General features: G+C 39.1%; 1 long non-coding RNA gene across 1 annotated transcript; it reads left to right on the top strand.

Annotated features, from left to right (window-relative positions):
- The first annotated feature begins 309 nt into the window (after positions 1-309).
- LOC122032213 lies at positions 310-1882 on the top strand. Its single transcript, XR_006125994.1, has 4 exons — positions 310-632; positions 714-822; positions 925-979; positions 1815-1882. It is a non-coding gene; the product is annotated as an uncharacterized LOC122032213 (long non-coding RNA).
- Positions 1883-25861: the final 23979 nt, after the last annotated feature.

Raw genomic sequence — 25861 nt, 5'->3', positions numbered from 1 at the left:
AGCTCGTAAGATGGGTTTTGAGGGGATCAATTTCGAGTACAGATAAGGCCTGTTTGGGATACCTGTTTAGGTGAGGAAATGTTTATAATTATAAGTTATTTTCTTTTCCTTTAATTCCCTTCCCAAGTGCCGTTTTCCCCAAACCCGACGCTGATCTCCTCCTCCCCGATTCCCTCTGCCCGAGCCCCTCTCCGGCGATTTCTCCTCTCCGCCTCTCGGTGTCGCCGGCGCAAGCAACCACCGGAGCTTTGCAGGGCGGGTTCTCCGTCCTCTCCCTCTTGATGTGTGGATCCCTCCTCCCTTCCTCTCCCTCCTCTTCCTGCCCTAGATCGCCGACAGAGAGGTCTCGTCCACTGCGATTGAGTTCTTGCTGAGTTACCGGAGATAGGACGTTGGAGCTCGAAGGGTACCAATCATCTCCGGCAGAGTAGGCATCCTGGTGGTTGTTTCTTGCGAGCGATCGAGGTGATCCGGCGGAGCTAGGGCACGGCAGCGGGGGAATTGGTTCGCATCTCTCTCGGTAGATTGAGCTCTCTCAGTTCTTCTCCTCTATCTGTTCACTGGAGTTTGACTTGCAACTCCAAAATTGCTGGATCGAAGTGGGCGACATCACCAGGGAGAGTTTAATTGAGGTATGCTTCACCTTGAATCATACGGCTTCAAGATCTTGTTTGATTGATCTTCTTGGTGATGTTCTTTCTGTTCTGGAATAGAGGAAGCATTGGACCAGTATGTGGTGGATCTTCCCAGTTGCCGGTCACTGCCAAGTCTATTTCTTGGAGTTGTGGAGGTCTCGGCTGAAGAGTTAGGGATCTGTTTGAGGTGAGTTTAGTGCTGTGAATTAGGGTTTCAGCAAATCTTTTGCTATATGATTGATTTTATGGATTGATCATTGGAAGAATTGATTATGGGTATCCTTTGTAGCTTATGGCAGTGGGTTGTAGGGTTGTTAGCTACTGGTTTGCTGCCATCCCTCAAGGTAAGTGTCTACCACTAGTTTTCTTCTTAGTGTGAAATTGATTCATGGTTAAGGAATTGGAATTTAGCTTTGATATATTGATTTGGATTGAATCTTGGGCTGGTTAGCGGATTTAGAAGGCTTTGTGATGAGTTTGGATTAGTGTTTGATTGATGATGAATTATGTGGAAGAATTTTGTGTGTTGGATTTATGATGTTTGGTGGTCGATCAAATGGATTAAATGTTTAGGATTTGGAATTTGATTGTGATAAGTCGATTCGTGATGGTTATTTAGTAAATGATTTATGTAAATAGACACATGATCGTTATTGGTATGTGTTGGAGTGATTAGGGTTTGTATTGGGTTGGTATTTGTGGATATAGTGATTGGTTAATATAGATTGTTATGTGATCATTCTTTGGATTATTGGATTGATTGTTGGTTGGGTTTTAAATATGATGAGATTGATTATCAGATTTGTTGGTTAGAGGTGGGTCATGAGGATGATTATGCATGTTTGATGTATGATGTGTGGTGGATAATAATGGGATGTAATGGATGGATAATTTTCTGAATTAGAGTAGTGTCCATCTTGGAGTTTGTATTATGTTATGGTTTGATTAATTAGGGGTTGGTTGCATTTGATGAGTTCATGATTGTTATTAAGGATCATTGGATTATGTTTGGATTTAGGAAGAGTTGAATTTAAGGATGTGCCTATGATTTACTTTGGGTTGGATCATTAGGTGGAAACTAAACAGGGTTACCTAATCGACGTAGGATTAGGTATTGGGTTTAGTTTGTTGTTGATTATGTGATTAGCTAAACATTATATATATACCGTGTGATCGCAGGACTTGGATTCGGGACGAGTGTCTCGACATGGGATTTTCAGATGACGATCGACAGATTTAAGGCGGGTATTTCTTCCTTGACCTCTATGTAGATTTTCTTATACTTAGTGCATGGTTATTATTGGATGAATTAGGCTGCTTTATCTTATATCATGATCGGTTGTTGTTTTTCCTGCATGATACTTATGCTTGACCCTTGTGATGATCTATTTAAAACATATACAGTCTCTACTCTTGATATCTACTCTGTTGTGATTACACGTGTAGAGTATGTCTTGTAGGGATTGTCGGGTTGTTGGTATTACCATGCTGATCGGGTATATGAGGTTGACTGTACATAGGTGGAGATGTGTTATAGGAGTCATCTTGTTGACCGTGCATTTACATGGGGTGTGTACATACGTATTTGTCATGTACCTTTGGAGGAGTTGTGTTGATTGTATGTTTGGGGTATATACACATGTCTGTTGTATTTTTATTGGAGGATACATGTTGATTGTACTTATATTTTTGTGTACATGTGTCTGGTGGGATTATTGGAGATTTTTGGTTGATTATACATGTGTAGTGTGTACATATGTTTGGTGGGATACGTGGAGGTATCATGACGAGTATACTCTTGTTGGTGGTATTTATGAGGTTTGGGGTTGTTGCATGGATGATGATTATATATATATATCATGTTCATCATTCATTGCATCTGATGACCATTGTCTCCCTTGTGGTGAGAGAGTCGTCAGTTGGTTTGGGAATAGCACCGCACACTCGGCCACTCATGGGTAGTGGTAGTTGGAGCAGTTGCTGCTAGTCCTGTCGTGCCACCCGGTCACGAGGTTTAGTGAGATCCGGCGTTGTGAGCAGTCAGGGACCCTGATGCTATGTAGTTAGATAGCTACTAGCGGACTGTCCGCCTCGACCACTATATAGTGGGCTGGAGGGTAGTACAGTCGTCACAGACCCAAGCAGGGGTCGTGGTGTTTGGAGAGGTGGCGGGGGTGACCATGGAGCATGCATGCACTTTTGCATATGATGCACGGTGCATCTGGGGGTTATATTTGCATACATGCCTACTAGATACTAGTTGCATGTGTTTGTGGTATGTTGCATTTGTTTGCGATATGATTGTTGCATATGGTTGTCATACTGCATACATGTCATTTATTTTACATGTATATGCAGTCGTATCTATATTGCACAGGTGTCACGGGTATATCTGTTGCAGATCCGGTGAGTTTACTGATCATTGTACCATGTGTCGATTCCAGATTGGGTATGTATCCGTCATTATGTTAGTTGTGGTTTGTACAGTTTATGTCAGGTTATTATGTCAGGTATGTTCAGATGCATTGATTATGATGGTATGATCATGTTCTTATTCCCTACTGAGACTGTATACTTGTGATCTCCATGTTTTATTTGTAGACCGTGCACTGTCTTTTCTATTACCCGCTGAGTTACCTATACTCACCACCGCATGTATATATTTATGTTTTCAGGTAGATGGTTGGAGTGTCGCTCGGAGTATCCTGTCTGCCGGGTCCTACGTCACATCCGAAGATCGTGATTGTTTTCTTTGTATATTCTTTTCTTATTTTTGGCATTGTATTTGTGTATAGCCGTGTGGCTATCTTATGGTTTTGGTGTTGTATTTGTTGTATAAGCCTAGCCGGCTAGCAGTGTGTTGATTGTGTTGTATTGGGCTTTCCGTTTTCGTTTTTCCGCTGTGTTGGTTTTTAGTACAGCCGTGTGGGCTGTTTTATATATAACTGCGTGGTTGTGATTGTTTCATTCCAGTCGTGTGGACTGTTATTATAACTGCGTGGTTGTGTATATAAATATTCCAGCCGCATGTGGCTGATGTATTTTGCTTGTAGTGATGCTTTAGATTGTCACCGGTACAGGGGAGGTTCTGCCGGATTTTTGTCTGACAGGAACTCCTTTGGGGGCGTGACACATATACTTTCTCATGTGGCTATTAGTATGACTACTAGTTCTTAGACCTGAAGTTACCATGGATCCCTACATAAGGAGTTATGTTCTTTAGTTTCGTCAAATGTCACCCGTAACTAGGTGGACTATAAAGGTGATTACTGGGTATATAACGAATTATGCAGAGGGATGTGAGTGATGTAGATGGGATCTATCGCTCCTATATGACGGGAGCGACATCGATATTCTTGATAGAGTGAGACCACGAAGTGCATGGCTATGCCCAAATGAGTCAATATGAGATATTGAGCTTATTTGATTTAGTGAGTCTACTTGGAGTTCAAGATTTAGATTGATCAGAGGATGACACAGTCTATGTCTCACATTGATCAATCTAGATGTCTAGGATAGAAGGACACTTGTCATATATTGTGAGGAGTCACAATTAGTAGTCACAAGGTGATGTTGGATCTCAACATTCTTGTAACATTGGGTAGTAATGATGTGTTGCTAGATATCGCTCATTGCTTATGCCCCTAAATGGGTTTAGGGGCATTGCCAACGTTACAAGAACCTATTGGGTCACACACTAAGGACAATTAGATGGAGATTTGGTTCATATGATGAACCAAGAGGATTAGATTCATTTGATGAATCAAATTAGATTAAGAGTAATTCTAATTGGGCTAATTGAGTTGGACTCAAGTTGATTCATGTGTTCAATGAGTCTAATTTAGATTATGACTCATTGAATCAATTTAATTAAATGAATTAGATTCATTATATTAAATTGGCTTGAATTAAATGGTTGGATTAGATTAACCATGAGAGAGATTAAGTCAAGTTTGACTTGACTTGAGAGGTAGATGAAGAGTCAAGTTTGACTTGACTTTATGCCACCTCATTGGTGAGTTGGCATTGAGTGGGCCAATGATGATGCTCCACATCATCATGGTTGCTTAAGTGGGATGCCACCTCATGGGAGTTACCAAGAGTTGTGACTCTTGGCATTCCATGGAGGTTACACATCCTCTTAATGTGGCCGGCCACATCAATTGGAGGAATAAGTTTCATTTTGTGAATTATTTTCTCATTGATTCTTTCATCTTCTTCCTTGCTCCATTTTCTTCTCTCCCTCTCCTCATCTTGCCGAACCCAACTAAGGTGCTAGCACACTTTAGTTTGGTGATCTCCTTCTTGTGTTCATGTGGATACTTCTAGAGGGTTGTCTACTTTGACAACCTTGAGATCCGGCACCATTGGACGAGCGGGATTCGCGTAGGGCACGCATCAAGGGTATATTCTTTGTTTCCCTTTGTAGATCTACTGTAGATCGAGGTTTAGAAACTCGTACTCGTATGCTTTCGAAAGTTTTTACTTCGCACGAATCCGTGGCTAGGGGTTTCGGGGTTTCCGTAACCCGAAAAGCGGTTTTCGCGGCCCGAAAAACCCAACAATTTCGAGGTTTCCGCAACGCAAAAAGCGGTTTTTGTGGCTCGAAAATCCCAACAGTAGGTATATTGTGAATATATATGACATGGTGCATGGTTATGGCCCTTGAACCCCCTATGTGTTTGTGTGTGTTGTTGTAATTCATAATACGGCTTGCGTGTCGTGCCTTTATCCCTTTCATTCCTATTGTAATTTAGACTACACTCGAATGTAAGTTGAGTTTCTTTAGTTGTTGTAATGTACAAATTAGAAAGAAATTAGTCTACTGGACAACGGGTGAAAAGGAAGGAAGGAAGAACAACAACACATGATGACAAAGGGAGCGCTTGGAGAAGCTGCTTTGACCTAGGTGGACTCATCGCTCTTCTCATTGGCTTGAGAAGATCATAGTTTATGGGGGCCATAACCGTGTCATGTTTTGATTTATGCATATATGTGTGATGTGTGCTTTATGATGTATTAGATACATGTTTAATATATATAATTAGGTCCTTTTAGAATATGCCTACCAAAAGTTTAATACTCACATCTTGCTCAATCAATTGTAGTCAGGTTTCTCTAAAGCAAAGTGACTCAATTTATCTTTCTAGAGTGCGACAGGACAATTGTGATGTCCGACTATTAAACTTGGGTGCAACTTAACTAAGTTGTCTCATTTAGAATGAGAGCTTAGAGGCATATCCCATAAGATGGAATTTAAATTGAACTAGTCTTGGGTGATTAGCCAAAGCTAACTCAAGATGAGCTATAATATGAATTTCATAAGATGGACAAATGAACAAATAGTATTGTTCATCTAGCTATACAAGAGTTGCATTTGATGCAATTGGTATCAGATGCCTACTTACATTATACGAGTCTTGGGCGATTAGCCAAAGCTAACTCAAGATGATGTATAATATGGGTCTTGTCCCACATGAATGTTATCGCGATTGGAATTGGAGCTAGTAGTGTGGGTAAAACCACAACCATGACTCGCTCCTACCAAGATTTATAATTCTGTGGGAGAATCATTTAATTAAAGGCCTAATTAAATGATCGATATATGATACTAAGTTCTGCATTATGTTGTTGTAGATAATCATGCCATCAAATACATTGAACACTCTCTCTCTGTGATTTATCCTTGATAAGTACAAGCTCAATGGAGCTAACTTCCTAGACTGGTACAGAAACTTGAGAATAGTTCTCAAGCAAGAACGATAATTGTACGTCCTAGAGCAGTCCATTCCTAAGGCACCCCCGCTACTACCACTAGAGTTGATAGGGATGCTTACAAGAAGCATTAAGATGATGCATTAGATGTGTCATGCCTTATGCTCGCCACCATAAACTTTGAGCTTCAGAAGCAATATAAGAACATGGATGCTTATGGTATGGTTAAACACCTTAGACAACTATATCAAGGACATGCAAGGCATGAGAGATTTGAGATCTCTAAAGCACTGTTTCATTGCAGAATGCAAGAAGGAAGTCTCGTAGGACCATATGTACTCAAAATGATTGGGTATGTAGAAAACCTACAGCGGTTGGGATTTCCACTAGGCCAAGAATTGGCCACTGATCTTATCTTGCAATCTTTGCCCGATAGCTATAGTCAATATAATTTGTCATGAACTAAAACATGAATGAAATTGACAAACCACTGCCTGAGATGTTAAGAATGTTAAGAACTGCTGAACTAAACCTTAAGAAGGCAAAGCCTAGTTCCATTTTAATGGTGTCTAAGGGCAAAGGCAAGTGGAAGCCTAAAGGTAAGGGTAAGACCCAAGCCAAAGGCAAGGGCAAGGATCATGACCTGAAAACCAAAGGTGGGGTTGCTAAGGAAGGAGCCTGCTTCCACTGTGGTGAGACCGGACACTGGAAGAGGAACTGTAAAGTATACCTAGAGGAACTAAAACAGAAGAGAAGTGAAACTTCCGCCTCAGGCATATATGTTATAGAAGTCAATCTATCTATTTCTTCTTCATGGTTATTAGATACCAAATGTGCATCTCACATTTATACTAATATGCGGGGGCTGAGAAATAGTAGAGCATTGATAAAGGCCGAAGTGGACCTACGAGTAGGCAATGGTGTAAGAGTTGCTGCTGTCGCTGTAGGAACATATTCTTTATCTTTGCCCACTGGCCTTGTTTTAGAACTAGAAGAGTGATGTTATGTGCCCGCTTTGACAAAGAACATAATCTCTGTTTCTTGTTTGGACAAGAAAGGTTTTTCATTTGTAATAAATGACAAATATTGTTCCATTTATTTTAATGACATGTTCTATTGTAGTGCACCTCTTATGAATGGCCTCTATGTTCTAGACTTTGAAAACCTAATCTATAACATAAATACCAAATGGTTCAAGTCTAATGATTTGAACCAAACATATCTCTGACATTGTCGCCTAGGTCACATAAATGAGAGTCGCATATCCCAAGTCCATAAGGTTGGACTTTTGGACTCATTTGATTTTGAATCATATGAGGCATGCGAATCTTGTCTTCAAGGCAAGATGACAAAAACTCCATTTAGTGGACATGGCGAAAGGGCTAATGATTTTTTAGGACTCATACATATAGATGTATGTGGGCCTTTCAGAATAGCTACTAGAGGAGGCTATTATTACTTCATTACCTTCACTGATGATTTCAATAGATGCGACTATGTGTATCTGATGAGACACAAGTCAGAATCCTTTGAAAAGTTCAAAGAATTCAAGAATGAAGTACGAAACCAACTTGGTAAGAGTATTAAAATGCTTCAATCAGATCGAGGTGGGGAATACCTTAGCCTAGAGTTTCATGATCATCTCATTAAGTGTGGGATCATATCTCAGCTCACTCCACCTGGAACACCACAATGGAATGGTGTATCAGAAAGGAGAAATCGTACCTTATTAGATATGGTACGATCGATGATGAGTTATACAGTTCTTCCTACTTCCTTCTGGGGACATGCTCTAGAGACGGCCGCTTTCACACTTAACTGAGTTCCATCTAAGGTCGTCATAAAGTCACCATATATGATATGGACTGGAAAGAGTCCCCAGATGTCTTTTATGAAGATTTGGGATTGTGAGGCTTACGTTCAACGACAAGTCTCAGATAAACTTGGACCCAAATCAGACAAGTGTTATTTTGTAGGATATCCCAAGAAAACAAAGGGATATTATTTCTATGATCCCACAGAAGGCAAAGTGTTTATTGCCAGAACTGGTGTCTTTCTAGAAAGAGCATTTATTTCTAGAAAGACTAGTGGGAGTGAAATTGATCTTGAAGAAATTCAAGATATACAAACTAGCACCGATGCCTTGATGGAAATTGAACAGGCACCATAAGAATTTGCGGAGCAACAACCTGTTCAAGTAGCACACACTCTACGCAGATCTGATAGGACCCGTCGTCAACTTGAGAGATATTCATTTCTCTTGTCTGAACATGGTGATGTAGAGCTTATTGGTCTTGATGAGCTTACATATTATCAGGAAGTTGTACAGGGCCCAGATTTTGAGAAATGGCTAGAGGCCATGAGATCCGAAATGGAATCCATGTACACTAACCAAGTATGGACTTTGGTTGATCCACCTGAAGGGATCAAACCCATTAGGTGTAAGTGGGTCTTCAAAGTGAAGACTGACATGGATGGGCATAAGCATACCTATAAATGTAGATTGGTAGCTAAAGGTTTCAAACAAATTCATGGTATAGACTATGATGAAACTTCTTCACCAGTTGTGATACTTAAGTCCATTCAGATTTTACTTGCTATTGTAGCTTACTATGATTATGAGATCTAGCAGATGGATGTCAAAACTGCATTTCTTAATGGAAATCTACTCGAGGATGTGTACATGACACAACCTGAGGTTTTTGTAGATCCAAAGCATGCTGGAAAGGTTTGTAAGTTGCAAAGATCCATTTATGGATTAAAGTAAGCTTCTAGAAGCTGGAATCTTCGATTCGATGATGCAATCAAAACTTTTGGTTTCATTAAGAATGAAGATGAACCTTGTGTCTACAAGAAGGTTAGTGGGAGCACAGTCATCTTTCTCATATTGTATGTAGATGACATACTACTCATTGGAAATGATATCCTTACTCTTCAGTCAGAGAAGACTTGGCTTGGGAATTATTTTTCAATGAAAGACTTAGGTGAAGTAGCCTATATTTTAGGCCTTAAGATCTATAGAGATAGATCTAAAAGATTGCTTGGCCTAAGCCAGAGTACATACATTAACAAGGTGCTTAAATGTTTTTCCATGGAGAATTCCAAGAAGGGATTCTTGCCTATGTCACATGGTGTGAGTCCTCCAAAGACTCAATTGTTGGTTGCTCCTAGGAAGATCGTACCGGTTCCACTGTACAAAAATTTTGTACAAGTGTCGAACCTTTCCTAACAACCTATTGTGTTTTTAGAAATTAAATTCGGAATCACAAACGGAACTTAACATTATTGATTCCAAATTTAACTTATCTGTTCTTAATGGTTTAGACTTGGATCGCAAGAGGAACTTAATACTATTGATCCAAATCTACCTATGTTACAAATTCAATTAAATATTTATTTCGGAAATCGGCTCCCAGGTCAAACACGGCGAGGCACATGGCCTTTTTGGATATGGGAGCATCCACCACTGCCTCGACAAAGCCTCTTAACGAAATTCAATATTTAATTTCCTAAAATAACATTAGGTTTAACCAAAAGGAACAATCAAATCACAAATTTGAAAAACAAAAAAAACACAAATTCGAATCATAAATTTGAAAATCTAGAATCATATGCCTCTTGTGTTTGAAATTCATACAAAGAAAAACTAGTATGATGCGGAAAATAATTACTAGTTATACCTTTCTTAGTATGCAACAACCTCTTGATCTTCTACCGTATTCCTCTTCTTATCTCGGATGTTGTGTGGGCAATGAACTGCCGAGATAAGAACCACCCAAGCCCTTCTTTCTTCTTCACCAAGTTTCGGCCACCAAGACTCCTCCAAGGATGTAGAGGTTCGGCCACCACCACCAAGCTCCAAAGGATGCAAGAAACAAAATCTCCTTTCTCTCCTTCTTCCCCTAAATTGAACCGGCCACCAACAAGAGCTCCAAGAGAGGGATGAAACCGGCCATTAAAGAAGAAGAGAAGAGGAGGAGAAGAAGCTCTAGGGCCAGCCACCACCAAGGAAGAGAGGGAGGAAAATATAATAGAGTTGTCACCCATGAAGGCACCTCTACCCCCTCTTTTATAATCCTTGGTCTTGGCAAATAAGAAAATTTAATTAAAAACTTCCTTAATTCCTTTGCCATGAAAAGGAAAATTTAATTAATTAAAACAAAATTCCTTTTCTTAAATCATATGGCCGACCACCATAAGAGCTTCCAAAATAGGCAAGTTTTAAACAAAAATTAAAACTTCTTTATTTGTTTCCGGAAATTTTAAAAATAAAATTTCTCTAATAATTTATCCCTTCATGGTTGGCTATAAAAGAAAATTTCTTTAAATTAAAATCGCTCTTTTAAAACATCTGGATGATTTCCAAAAAGAAAAGTTATCTCTAAAATTAAAATCTCCTTTCAATCTACAAATAAGGAAAGATATCAAATCTTTTCTTAATCTTTTGTAGAAACTTATAAAAGGAAATATTTAATTTTAAAACTCTCTTTTTAAATCATGAACATGGTTACAAAAAGGAAAGTTTTATCAAAATTAAAATCTTCCTATCAATCTACAAATAAGGAAAGATATCAAATCTTTTCTTAAGCTTTTGTAGAAAGTTATAAAAGGAATGATTTAAATTTTAAACTTTCTTTTAAAACCATGGAATCCACATAAGAAAAATTTTAAAATAAAAATCTTTAAATTTTGCTTAGGGTCGTCCACACCATGCTTGGGCTCCAAGCATTGACCGACCACCTACTTGGCTTATCCTATTTTTCTTGGCCAGCCCCTAGCTTGGGCTCCAAGCTAGCTTGGTCGACCCCATTAGGATGGGTATAAAGGTGGGTAAGGGTGGGTATAATACTATATAAATAAGAGGCCACGATAGGAACCGAGAGGAGGAATTGGTTTTGGTCTCCCAATAAAATTATTAAGCTTCCCGTGTTCGCCCCGAACACCCAACTTAATTTCATCAATAATAATTCATACCACTAAAGAATTATTATTGAACTACCGCACCAATCCCAAATTATATTTTGGGCTCCTTCTTATTATGAGTGTGTTAGGCTCCCTGTGTTTCAGATGTTAGATATCCATTAATTAATTGAGTTACTGACAACTCATTTTAATTAATGTCTTAGTCCAAGAGTAGTACCACTCAACCTTATCGTCATGTCGGACTAAGTCCACCTGTAGGGTTTAACATGACAATCCTTATGAGCTCCTCTTGGAGACATTATCAACCTAGATTACTAGGACATAGTTTCCTTCTATAATCAACAATGCACACTATAAGTAATATCATTTCCCAACTTATCGGGCCTATTGATTTATCGAGCTAAATCTCACCCTTTGATAAGTCAATGAAATAAATACTAAATATATGTGCTTGCTATTATATTAGGATTAAGAGCACACACTCCCATAATAACTAAGGTCTTATTCTTTTATTAATTCAGTATAAAAAGAACTTACCTTAAATGGTCCTACTCAATATACTTAGAGTGTACTAGTGTAATTTATTAGTCAAGATAAACTAATACCTAATTACACTAAGACTATTTCAATGGTTTGTTCCTTTCCATCTTAATCATGAGCAAATATTTATAATTTATAAAGAACTGATAACATGATCTTCTGTGAGTGACACCACTTACCATGTTATCTATAATATAAATTAATTGAACAACTACACTTAGCAAATAAATGTAGACATTTGACCAATGTGATTCTTTTATTTCAAAAAAGATGTTTACAAAAAGCTAGGTTTTTAGTATACACTCTTACATCAATGCCCCTCTTCTAAGATAGAAAGGGACCGCATGGATCAGATTCCTTATACATCTGATATAGGGTCTATCATATACTTCATGCTTTGTACTCGCCCAGATGTCTCATATGCGTTAAGCATGACGAGCAGATACCAATCAGATCCAGGTGAAGGTCACTGGACAACAGTCAAAAATATTCTTAAGTACTTGAGAAGGACTCAAGATTATTTCTTGATCTTTGGAGGTGATGAAGAGCTTGTTGTAAAGGGTTACACAGATGCTAGCTTCCAAACAGATAAGGATGATTATAGATCATAATCAGGGTATGTGTTTTGGTTAAATGGTGGTGCTATAAGCTGGAAGAGTTTGAAGCAGGACACAATCACTGATTCTACAACAGAGGCCGAGTATATTGTTGTTTCAGCTGCAGCAAAGGAGGCAGTTTGGATAAGGAAGTTTATTACAGAGCTTGATGTTGTTCCTAATATAGTGAGTCCAATAGACCTCTATTGTGATAACAATGGGGCTATTACACAGGCTAAGGAACCTCACTCTCATCAGAGATCCAAACACATACTACAACGATTCCATCTCATTCGAGAGATCATCGATAGAGGAGATGTGAAGATATGCAGAGTACCGACAGATGCTAACATTGCGGATCCTTTGACCAAGGCTTTGGCACAGAGAAAGCATGATGGTCACACTAGGTCAATGGATATTCGATATCTCAGTGATTGGCACTAGTGCTAGTGGGAGATTGTTAGTATTAGCCCTAGTATCAATTATGAGATGATTGTAAAGGGCTCATTTTGTATCATATATCATTATTAATAAAAGGTAAAATTAGTTATTATATTTATTTCAGTTCAGTGCCAATTGAGTAAGTATAATAATGTCCTTGGGTAGTAGGTTCTTATCTATAGTATATCAATTGATTGAATTGATAGTAAGATATTGTAGAGAACACTACTCTTAACTATTCCTAGTTGAGCATTAATATACAAGGACAATATTAATGCGTTAAGACTAGCATGTAGGCCAACGGATGACTTGATCTCACAAGTCATTAATATGAGATATCAGGTTGACACATTGGTATATATTGGAGAATATATACTGAATGACCCGCCATGAGAATGTTTCATGGATCATTATATGAGTGTTATAAATATTCTCCTGTGGCTATTGGTATGAATAGTCCTTAGACCTGAAGTTACTACGGTTCCCTACATAAGAAGTTGTGTACTTTGGTATCGCCAAACGTCACCTGTAACAAGGTGGACAATAAAGTCGATCACTAGGTATATAATGAATTATGCAGAGAGATGTGAGTGATGTAGATGGGATCTATCCCTTCCATATGACGGAAGCGATATCTATGGGCCCCTTGATTAGTAGAATACAAAGAAAGTATGGTCATGCTCAAATAAGTCAATATGAGATATTGAGCTTATTTGATTGAGTGTGTCTACTTAGAGATCAAGAAACACAAAGGTTGATAAGAGGATGACACGGTCTATGCCTCATTGATCAATCTAGATATCAAGGATAGAGGGACCAAGTCATACAAGATAATAGCCACGGACAGGTTAGGTCGAATCTTGACGTTCTCGTCACTTGGGTAGCAATGATGCCCTGTTAGATGCCACTCATTGCTTATGTATCTAAATGTTGATTTGGGTACATTGCCAACGTTACGAGAACCGATTGGGTCACACATAAAGAACAAGTAGATTTGGAGATGGGTTCATATGATGAATCATTGGATTAAGTCTAATCCGAATTGGATTTATTGAGTTAGACTCAATTGGATCTAGTTATTGGATCAAGTCCAATTTAAACTAGACTTGAGGAAGTCAATTCAAATTAATGAAATGGTGATTCATTGAATTTGAATTGCATGAGAATTAATTGAGTAAGACTCGATTGAATTAGACTTGAGTTAGACTCAAGTGAGTTAGACTTGAGTTAGACTCAAGTGAGTTATACTTGAGTTAGACATAAGTGAGCATAAATGAGAAGTCATTCATTGAATTTTTGAAATTCAATGAATCATTATATTCAATTTTTTAAATTGAATGAAAAATGAGGAGTTTCAAAATGGCCCTTAATGGAGAGTGAATATTCATTAAGGCTCATTAATGGAATTAATGGCATTATGTGTTTTCATTGGATAAAAAATACTTAAGCCATTTTACTCTCATTTTTACTTACTTTTCATTATCCTTTCTCTTCTTCTTCCTCTCTTTGCCGAAATCACTCTTGGTTGCTAGCACAACCATAAGTGTTTTCTTCTCCATTTTTGTGAGTTTGTGAGACAAATGGAGGAACACTTGTTCGTGTGGATACCAAAAGAGGCACAAGCGTTTGATCGTGCTGAGATCTGAGCTGTCGGGAGATCGTGTGCACGCTACAAAGGTATACTCTATCATGTTCCTATGTTAGCTTTGTATATTTTTCTTCTCCCTTCGCATAGATCTTCAGGAGGAAATAGGTTTTTCCGCTGCGCGTTTACATGTTTAGCAACCTATTTCCTTACAGGTGGTAACCCTAGGTTTTAGGGGGTGGTAACCCTAGGTGAAGGAAAACCCTAAGGGTCGGTAACCTTAGATCCTAGGGGTGGTAACCCTAGGTGGAGGAAAACCCTAAGGGGTGGCAACCTTAGGTCCTAGGGGGTGGTAACCCTAGGTGGTGGAAATCCTAAGGGGGGGGGGGGTGGTAACCTTAGGTCCTAGGGGGAGGTAACCCTAGGTGGCGAAAAACCCTAAAGGTGGTAACCCTAGGCAGAAAGTCCAGTTAGTCTGGAGGATCGAACTGGCATCAGGTATACTCTCCTGAGTGGAGTAGGTGAGGACGCGTTCCCCGTGGAGGGAACAGTAGGCGTCGGTTCGACCTAGGGTTTTCGATCGTAAATTTGAAGTCAGAACTGGACAGTCTGGTGGCTGTCAGATATTCTTGTTTATGTTATTTATGTGCTAACTTTGGTTTCGCAGGATATATGGTTGTTTTGTGGACTAACCTATCTTGTAGGGACAAAAAAGCACATTATGTCTCGGATGAATAGTACCTGAGGCACCCTCATGGAGCTTGGAGGTGCCTCGGGTGCAGAGGAGGAGTAGTGTGCATAGCAAGGCTAGAGGCACCCTCATAGAGGCTTGAGGTGCCTCGGATAACCTTGAATGTGCCCCCAAGGAATATGGAGGCGCTATCAAGAGGATCAGCGAGGACTTCTTCAAAGCTCATCCACGTGGTGGATTTAGCGCGGATGAGGGTGTCCTCAAGGGAATTGAGGGCGTCCTCAGCAGGCTATACAAGGAGGTCTCGACCAACACTTGTACTCAATGATTCTCAAGCGATCCTTCTTCCGTGTGCTACTCAAGAGATGTTCCAGAAGTGCTGTAACAAGCCACTGACAACCCAAAGCTTCAGTTTTACGATTTCTAATTGTCAGTATAATTTCTAGTGCATTTAATTATAATATTTAATTGTACTCTTTTGCAATATTATAATTGTTGTTCACTGAAAGTGATCAACGATCACGGGCCTTGGAGTAGGAGTCGCCCAAGGCTCTGAACCAAGTAAAAATACTTGGGTCTATGTGTGTTTGTTTTCTTATTCCGCTGATTAACTCTCGAAGGTTTTTCGATTACTATAAGTGAAAGCCACGAGCGCTATTCACCCCCCCCCCTTCTAACGCATCTCGATCCAATAAAAATTAGATATTGCTTTAACAAGTTTTTTTTTAACATCTTTTGGAAATTTCTCAAAAATATTTTAAATTGACTAAAAGTTAGAGTACTTTGTTAACTTAGAATTTATTTTGAAAAATTCCTACCCCGTTTTTGCAGTGATCAAAGGGGGAGAGATAAGAACAAGTTTAGGGGGATTTAATATTTTTAAAATTGGTACTTAAAATTTTTTGGATAGGAACAAGTTAATATTTTTTCTTAGAAAATTACAAATTCTATTATTGCAATCTTTATGTTGAAAATGTTAGTTTAGTAATTTATTTAAATTACTACTTGTCTGTTTTTTTTTCCTAACTTGAACTTTGGTTGATGCACATCAAAAAGGGAGAGATTGTTGGTCCCCGTAGTTGTTTTGATGTGATCAATCAAGTTAGGTTAGGACCTATTTGGTTTTGATCCCTGTGTCTAAGTGTGCAAGAACTTAGGAGCGCAGGAAGTCGAGCGGAAGACGCAGTTAGAGAGAAGGACTGCACGGGAAGGGAGCCGATGGGCTCAGTGCGTCTGAAGGCTGAAAGAGTTGTGGAAGAGTACACTGATGGACGAGAAGAACGTGTGCGACGTTCGAGGGACGAGAAGCCGGGGTGGAAGCCTACTCGAGGAGAAGGCTGAAAATTAGGTTCGGGTGAGCCCTATTTCGATTGGCCGCAATCACCTAATCAAACGAAACTTTGAAAGATGAAAAGAAGATGAAGAAATACTGGAAAAGCAGTTGGAGGCACCTTCAACAACTGTTGAGGTGCCTCCACTTTTACCAGAGTAAGGGCACCCTAAATGCCCTTGGAGGTGCCCTCAGCTAGGACAAACAAACCGTTTGCAAGCGAATAAAGTTTTATCCACTTATCCCCTTGGAGGTGCCCTCAACCCCTTTGGAGACACCCTCAAGACTCGAGATAGGATTTCCAGGAGCTATATAAAGGCCCTTGGAGGTAGGAAATTATCAATTCAACTCCTGTACTAACTTTATAGCAACGCTTAAGAGCTTTCAGTGTGTAAAAGGCTTCTCCGCCTTCAACGAAGGAGATTTATAGTGCGTTTTTTCAACCACCTTGGATTAACAACCATCTAGGTTGTAACCAAGTCAAAATTGTTGAGTCTTCTTATTTTCTCTTTTATTTTGTTATTATCTTACTGTTGCTATTTTAAGAGTTGAAAGCACGAAGAGAGTATATTTTATTTTGCAGGCAATTCACCCCTCCCCTCTAACCGGCCCCGCTGCACCAACAAATGGTATCAGAGCCAGATCACCTCAGAAGGACTAACTGCCGACTGAAGCATCAAGATCAAGATGATGGCCGGTGCAAGTATTCATCCCTCGAAATTCAACAGAGACTTCGCGACATGGAAACGTCGAATGGAGGTATTCTTTAAAACAGAATTTGATATTCTTATAATTATGAAATATGGTTTTGCAGCCCCTAAAGACAAGGAAGAATAAAACTAGACGAAAAAGGAGAAAGCAGATTTCGTACCCAACAGAAAGGCAGAGTTCCATCTGCTCAGCGTCCTGCCACCCCAAGAGGTAAGTCGGATCGGATGCTACTACTCTGGCAAAGACCTCTGCGAAAAATTCCTGGAGCTCCATGAAGGCACCTTAGAAATGAAGTTAGCAAGGTGTAATATCCTTCGGACTCAGCTGATAAATCTCCGAATGAACAACGGCGAAAAGGTAGCGCAACTCCAAGCAAGAACTAAGGAGCTGATAACTCAACTAAGCAATCTCAAAGAAACGGTAACAAACTGAGACTCGATACGATATGCGCTCAACGCCTTCCCAAGAACTCCAGAATGGGCATCCTTAGTAGATGCATACTACATCTCTAAGGACTTTGAGGTAAGTATGCTAGAAAATTTATTTTCTACATTTGAACTTCACGAATCTCGAGTTGCAGAACCTAAACAAATAGAGAAGTGAAATCACAATGTTGCCCTACAAGCCGAGATGGACGATTCCAACTCTGAAGTGTCAATCAATGAAGCTAAAGCGGTGCTATTGGTAAGAAAGTTAAATAAGTTTATTAAAACTAATAAATTTAGATCGCAGATGAGAAAGCATCAATGCAACAAAAAGACGGTCTGATGCTACAACTGTAATGAAGAAGGGTACATCAAAGATGACTGTCTGAAACCGAAGAACAAAGGCAAAGAAAAGAATAAGAAGGCAAATTGATCCAAACATAGCCTTAAAGCAACGTGGGACAAGTCATCATCCTCTGAATATGAAGTCGAAGCATACGCTGTGTTAGGTTTTTCGGGCCGCGAAAACCTCTTTTTCGCGTCGCGAAAACCCCGAATCACCCATGCCACTGGATCTCATGCGAAGAAAACTTTCGAAAATACGAGTACGAGTTTAAAGCTTCAATCTACAGTAGATCTACAAAGGAAGAAAACATTTTTATACCTTTGAAGCGTGCCTTTCGCGTATCCCGCTCGTCCAAAATACCGGATCTCTAGACTGTCAAGCGTATGGTCCTCTAGAAGTATCCACACGGACAACTTAGGTGGAGAAGACCTAAACAAAGGTGTGCTAGCACCTTGATAGGTCACGGCAAGAAGAGGAGAGGGAGAGAGCAAGAAGAACTCAAGGAAGAAGAAGGAGTGAATGTGAATTACTCACCAAATGAAAAACTTCTCATCATGCCATTAAGTGGTCGGCCACCATCATTTGTGTAACTCCCCTCATTAATGCATTAAGTGGCCATCAAAGAGGGAATATGTAACCTCCATGAGGTGGCATACACATGTGCCTTGATGATGTGGCACATCATCATTGGCCACTTAATGCCAAGTCACAAATGATGTGGCATAAAGTCAAGTCAAACTTGACTCTTCCTCTTCCTCACAAGTCAAGTCAAACTTGACTTAATCTCTCTCATGGTTGATCTAATCCAACCATTTAATTCAAGTCAATTTAATATAATGAATCTAATTCATTTAATTAAATTGATTCAATGAGTCATAATCTAAATTAGACTCATTGAACACATGAATCAACTTGAGTCCAACTCAAGTTAGCCCAATTAGGATTACTCTTAATCCAATTTGATTCATCAAATGAATCTAATCCTCTTCGTTCATCATATGAACCAAATCTCCATCTAATTGTCCTTAGTGTGTGACCCTATAGGTTCTTGTAACGTTGGCAATGTCCTAAACTCATTTAGGAGCATAAGTAATGAGCGGTATCTAGCAACACATCATTACTACCCAAGTTACAAGAATGTTGAGATCCAACATCACCTTGTGACTACTAATTGTGACTCCTCACAATATATGACAAGTGTCCTTCTATCCTAGACATCTAGATTGATCAATGTGAGGCACAGACCGTGTCATCCTCTAATCAATCTAAATCTTGAACTCCAAGTAGACCCACTCGATCAAATGAGCTCAACATCTCATGTTGACTTATTTGGGCATGGCCATGCACTTCGTGTTGGTTGCTACTCGGAAAACCTAGAGGTTCCACTATACAAAAATTTTGTACAAACGTCTGAACCTTTTCATAGCTACCATGTATTTTTTTAAATTAAATTTTGGATCGCCTGCGGAACTTAACACGTTTGATCCAAAACTTAATCTATTCGTTCTTTTAGGTTTTGACTTGGCTCTCCTGCGGAACTTAACACGTTTGACCCAAATCACCTTAAGTTATTAATTCCATTAAATATTAATTTCCATAATTGGTTCCCAGTACTGACGTGGCGAGGCACATGGCCTTCTTGGATATGGGAGCAACCACCACCGACTAGACAAAACCTTTTATAGAAAGCTAATATTTAATTTCCTAAAATAACTTTAGGTTAACCGAAAAGAACAATCAAATCACAAGGAAAAATAAAACAAAAGAACACAACATCGAAAAAATATATTCGAAATACTAGAACGTAAGCCTCTTGTATTTGGTATTATTTCCATAAATAACTAGTATGATGCGGAAAAAGGAAAAACTACTAGTTATACCTTCTAGAAAGACCTCTTGATCTTCTATCGTATTCCTCTTCTAACCTCGGACGTTGTGTGGGCAACGATCTTCCGAGATGAGAAACCACCAACCACCTTCTTCTCCTCCTAGATAGGTTCGGCCACAAAAGAAGAAGCTTCACCAAGGAAGAAAATCAAAACACTAACCAAGCTCCAAGAGATGCTAGCTTTCTCTCCTTCTTCTTCTTCTTCTCCAAGTAGTATCCGGCCACCACAAGAGCTCCAAGGGAGAGAGAGAGGTTCGGCCACCACAAGAGGAAGAGAGGGAGAGGATGGCCGGCCACACCAAGGAACAAAAGAGGGAGAGAAATAATAGAGGTTGTCACCCATGAAGGCACCCTCACCCCTTCTTTTATATTCCTTGGCCTAGGCAAATTAGGAAATTTAATTACAATAAAATTTCCTCAATTTCCTTGACATGATTTAATTAAGAAAAATAAAATAAAATTTCCCCAATTGAAATCTTATGGCCGGCCACATCAATGAAATCAAATTGGACAAGTTTCAATCAACAATTAAAACTTCCTAATTTGTTTCCGGAAATTTTAAAAAATAAAATTTCTCTTCAAAATCTCTTCTTGGTTGATATAAGGAAATTTCTATAATTTTAATTTTACAACATGTGAATAATTTTTAAAGAGAAAATAAAATATCTAACCAATCTACAAATAAGGAAAGAGATCTAATCTCTTTCTTTAATCTTTTGTAGATCTTTTACAAGAGAGATATTTTAATTTTAATTCTCTTTAATAAATTATTTCTTCCACATAATAAAAATTAAAATTAAAATTCTTTTTAAATTTAATTTGGCCGGCCTCCACTAGCTTGGGTTCAAGCTAGAGTCGGCCACCCCAATTTGTACCTAGGCCGACCCTAGCTTGGTTCCCAAGCTAGCTTGGCCGGCCCGCTTTATGTGGGTATAGAAGGTGGGTATAGGTGGGTATAGTACTCTATAAATAAGAGGCTACGATAGGGACCGAGAGGAGGAATTATTTTTGGTCTCCCGATAAAATTAAGCATCCCGTGTTCGCCCCGAACACACAACTTAATTTTATCAATAATAATTCATTCCACTAGAGAACTATTATTGAACTACCGCACCAATCCAAATTACATTTTTGGGCTCCTTCTTATTATGAGTATGTTAGTCTCCCTGTGTTTAAGATATCGAATGTCCACTAATTAAGTGAGTTACTGACAACTCATTTAATTAATATCTAAGTCCAAGAGTAATACCACTCAACCTTATTGTCATGTCGGACTAAGTCTACCTGCAGGGTTTAACATGACAATCCTTATGAGCTCCTCTTGAGGACATTATCAACCTAGTATCTCTAGGACACAGTTTCCTTCTATAATCAACAACACACACTATAAGTGATACCATTTCCCAACTTATCGGGCTTATTGATTCATCGAACTAAATCTCACCCATTGATAAATTAAAGAAATAAATATCAAATATATGTGCTTGTTATTATATTAGGATTAAGAGCACACACTTCCATAATAACTGAGGTCTTTGTTCCTTTATAAAGTCAGTATAAAAGAAACGACCTCAAATGGTCCTACTCAATACACTCTAGGTGTACTAGTGTAATTATACAGTCAAGATAAACTGATACCTAATTACACTACGACCTTCTAATGGTTTGTTTCTTTCCATTTTGGTCGTGAGCTACTGTTTATAATTTATAAGGTACTGATCTTCTGCATGTGGCACCACATACTATGTTATCTACAGTATAAATTAATTGAACAACTACAACTAAATGTAGACAATTTGACCAAATGTGATTCTTTATTCATAATGAATGTTTACAAAGCTTAGGCTTTCAGTATACACTCCAACAATCTCCCACTTATACTAATGACTAAGCTGCCATATCTTCTACCATACATCTGATTCTCATTCCCTCCACATGCCGATCGAAAGCTTTCGCCGGAAGGGCCTTAGTGAAAGGATCTGCCAGGTTATCCGCTGATGCAATCTTGGCGATGACAACTTCTCCTCGCTTCACGATATCTCGTATCAGGTGGTACTTGCGCTCTATATGTTTACTTGCCTTATGAGCTCGTGGTTCCTTCGAGTTTGCAACTGCACCGCTATTATCACAATAAATTGTGATAATTTTGGGCAAACCAGGAATCACATCTAAGTCCATTAGAAAGTTCCTGAGCCATACTACTTCTTTATCTGCCTCAGAGGCTGCTACATACTCAGCTTCCATGGTTGAGTCCGAAACGCATTTCTGCTTAACACTCCTCCATGAAATGGCTCCACCTCCTAAAGTAAACACATAGCCTGATGTAGACTTACTATTGTCCCTATCTGATTGGAAATCTGAATTCGTGTAACCCACAAGGAGCAAATCGTCTGCTTGGTAAATTAGCATATAATCTCTAGTCCTTCTCAGGTACTTTAATATATGCTTTACCGCAGTCCAATGTCCTTGTCCAGGGTTACTCTGATATCTGCTGACCATGCCCACGGCAAAACAAATATCAGGTCTCGTACATAACATTGCATACATAAGGCTTCCTACAGCCGAAGCATAAGGAACTACTTTCATGTCTTCTATCTCCTTTGATGTCTTCGGAGACATCTCTTTAGATAGAGCTATTCCATGCCTAAAAGGTAAGAAATCTTTCTTGGAATCTTGCATACTAAAACGAGCAAGGATTGTATCTATATATGAAGCTTGGGACAGACACAACATTCTTTTCTTGCGATCCCTTATCACTTTGATCCCAAGAATGTGTGCACACTCTCCTAAGTCCTTCATATCAAATTGTTTGGACAACCATACCCTTACGTCTGATAATACCTTGACATTGTTGCCAATTAACAAAATATCATCTACGTATAGTACAAGAAATACCACCACGTTTCCGTTACACTTCTTGTATACACAAGACTCATCCGGACACTGAATAAATCCATACGACTGGATTACTTTATTAAACCGGATGTTCCAAGACCTTGAAGCTTGCTTCAGTCCATAAATGGACCGATTGAGCTTGCACACTAGATGCTCTTTGCCTTTTTCAATGAACCCTTCTGGTTGCTTCATATGGATGTTCTCTTCAAGACTTCCATTAAGGAAAGCTGTATTGACATCCATTTGCCAAATCTCATAATCCATATGAGCAGCAATGGATAAGAGTATCCGGATAGACTTAAGCATGGCTACCGATGAAAAGGTCTCCTCATAATCGATTCCCTCTTTCTGAGTGTACCCTTTCGCAACAAACCTAGCTTTGAAGGTCTCTACCTTCCCGTTTGTCCCTCTTTTCCTTTTGTAGATCCACTTGCATCCAACGGCTTTTACACCATCAGGTGGTTCTACAAGCTCCCAGACCTTATTAGAGTACATAGACTCTATTTCAGAATTCATTGCCTTTTGCCAAGATGCTGCATCTATATCTTGGAGTGCTTCGTCATATGTTCGTGGATCAGGTTCATGTTTACCCGGGATCAAGTCCGAAGACTCTCCCAAAAACATGAATCTTTCAGGCTGCCTTACAACCCTCCCACTACGACGAGGCACTGTCTGTGGTTGTGTATCATGTGTGACACGTGTTGCAGTCTCTTGTGGTACTTCATCTTGTACTGTTGGTACTGAAGTAGACATATCCTCTCTAAGTTCTTCTAAAACAACTTTGCTACTGGGCTTGTGATCCATTATATAGTCTTCTTCTAAAAATTGGGCATTGGTGCTAACAATGACCTTCTGGTCTTTAGCACTATAAAATAAACCACCTTTCGTTCCTTTGTGATATCCTACAAACACGCGAACATCTGTACGGGATTCTAACTTATCAACATCTGGTTTCAGCACATGTGCTGGACTACCCCAAATCCGAATATGTCTTAGACTGGGCTTTCGCCCATTCCACAATTCTATGGGAGTAGAAGAAACTGATTTAGAAGGTACTAAGTTCAGAACGTATACTGCTGTTTCCAGATCATATCCCCAAAACAAATTTGGTAATTCTAAATAACTCATCATCGATCTAACCATCTCCATAAGAGTCCTATTCCTTCGTTCTGCTACACCATTCTGTTGGGGTGTTCCAGTTGCAGACAATTGGGATTGAATCCCGGCCTCTGATAAGTAATTCCTAAACTCTCCTAAGAGGTATTCGCCACCACGATCAGATCATAGTGTCTTGATACTTTTACCTAATCGTTTCTCCACATCAGCCTTGTATTCTTTGAACTTATCAAAGCACTCGGACTTGCGGCGCATTAGGTAAATGTATCCATATCTTGAATAATCATCTATAAAAGAGACAAAATATTCAAAACCACCTCTTGCCTGGACAGACATAGGACCACACAAATCAGAATGAACCAACTCTAACACTTTTTTGGCTCTATACCCCTTGGCCTTGAACGGTCTCTTGGTCATTTTACCTTCCAAGCAAGATTCACAAGTTGGAAAATTTTTCAACTCAAATGAACTCAAAAGTCCATCGGCTATAAGCCTCTGAATCCTACTTAAGTTAATATGACCAAGCCTTAGATGCCAAAGATATGCTTGGTTCATTTCCGAAGGTTCTTTTCTCTTATTAGAGTTAGAAGATGAGTTATAAATTTCCATGTTTTGCTTTGTGGAAGAAATTGGATTTAAAGTATACAAATTGACAACTAATGCACCAGAACAGATAATCACTTTATTTCTTTTAATAACTACATCGTTACTGAAAGAAACTGAATATCCATCTAAAAACAGTTTAGAAACTAAAATTAAATTCTTTCTAAAACTGGGTACATAAACACAATTTCTTAAAATCAAATTTCTATTTCTACTAAAAGATAAGTAGACATCTCCCACTGCAACAGCTGCCACCTTAGTAGCATTGCCCATGTAGACGGTAATCTCTCCTTCAGATAGTCGTCGGGTTTCCTGGAACCCCTGCAAGGAATTGCAGACATGATCAGTGGCTCCCGTTGTTAGTTAGAGCCCTAGAGCCAATCATTTGATGATTGTATAGACTCATGTATATCATATTCTTGTATATTAATAAAGGCATTTGTTTGGTTATTATACTTATTTGTATTAGTGCCAAATAGACTAAGTATAATAGCGTCCTTTAGTAGAAGGTTCATACCTATATCAATCGATTAGTTGAATCGATAGTGAGATGATATAGGGAACACTACTCTAAATCATTCCTAGTCGAGTATTAACATTCAGGGACAATGTTAATGCAATAAGACTAGCATGTAGGTCAGTTTGATGACTTGATCTCACAAGTCATGGATATAGAGATATCAAGCTGACACATGGGTATACATTGGAGAATGTATACTGAATGACCGGCCATGAGAAAGTATCATGGATCGTTATATGAGTGTCATATACTTTCTCATGTGGCTATTAGTATGACTATTAGTCCTTAGAACTGAAGTCACCATGGATCCCTACATAAGGAGTTATGTACTTTGGTTTCGTCAAACGTCACCCGTAACAGGGTGGACTATAAAGGCGATTACTGGGTATGTAACAAATTATGCAGAGGGATGTGAGTGATGTAGATGGGATCTATCCCTCCCATATGACAGGAGCGACATCAATATTCTTGATAGAGTTAGACCATGAAGTGCATGGCCATGCCCAAATGAGTCAACATTAGATGTTGAGCTCATTTGATCAAGTGAGTCTACTTGGAGTTCAAGATTTAGATTGATTAGAGGATGACACGGTCTATGCCTCATATTGATCAATCTAGATGTCTAGGATAGAAGGACAATGTCACATATTTTGTGAGGAGTCACAATTGGTAGTCACAAGGTGATGTCGGATCTCGACATTCTTGTAACTTGGGTAGTAATGATGTGTTGCTAGATACCGCTCATTACTTATGCTCCTAAATGGGTTTAGGGCATTGCCAACGTTGCAAGAACCTATAGGGTCACACACTAAGGACAATTAGATGGAGATTTGGTTCATATGATGAACCAAGAGGATTAGATTCATTTGATGAATCATATTGGATTAAGAGTAATCCAAAT

This window comes from Zingiber officinale, chromosome 11A (assembly GCF_018446385.1).
Source record: "Zingiber officinale cultivar Zhangliang chromosome 11A, Zo_v1.1, whole genome shotgun sequence".
Taxonomy (NCBI): Eukaryota; Viridiplantae; Streptophyta; class Magnoliopsida; order Zingiberales; family Zingiberaceae; genus Zingiber; species Zingiber officinale.
The sequence above is the reverse complement of the archived record's forward strand: the minus strand, read 5'-3'. Positions and strand labels throughout refer to the sequence as shown.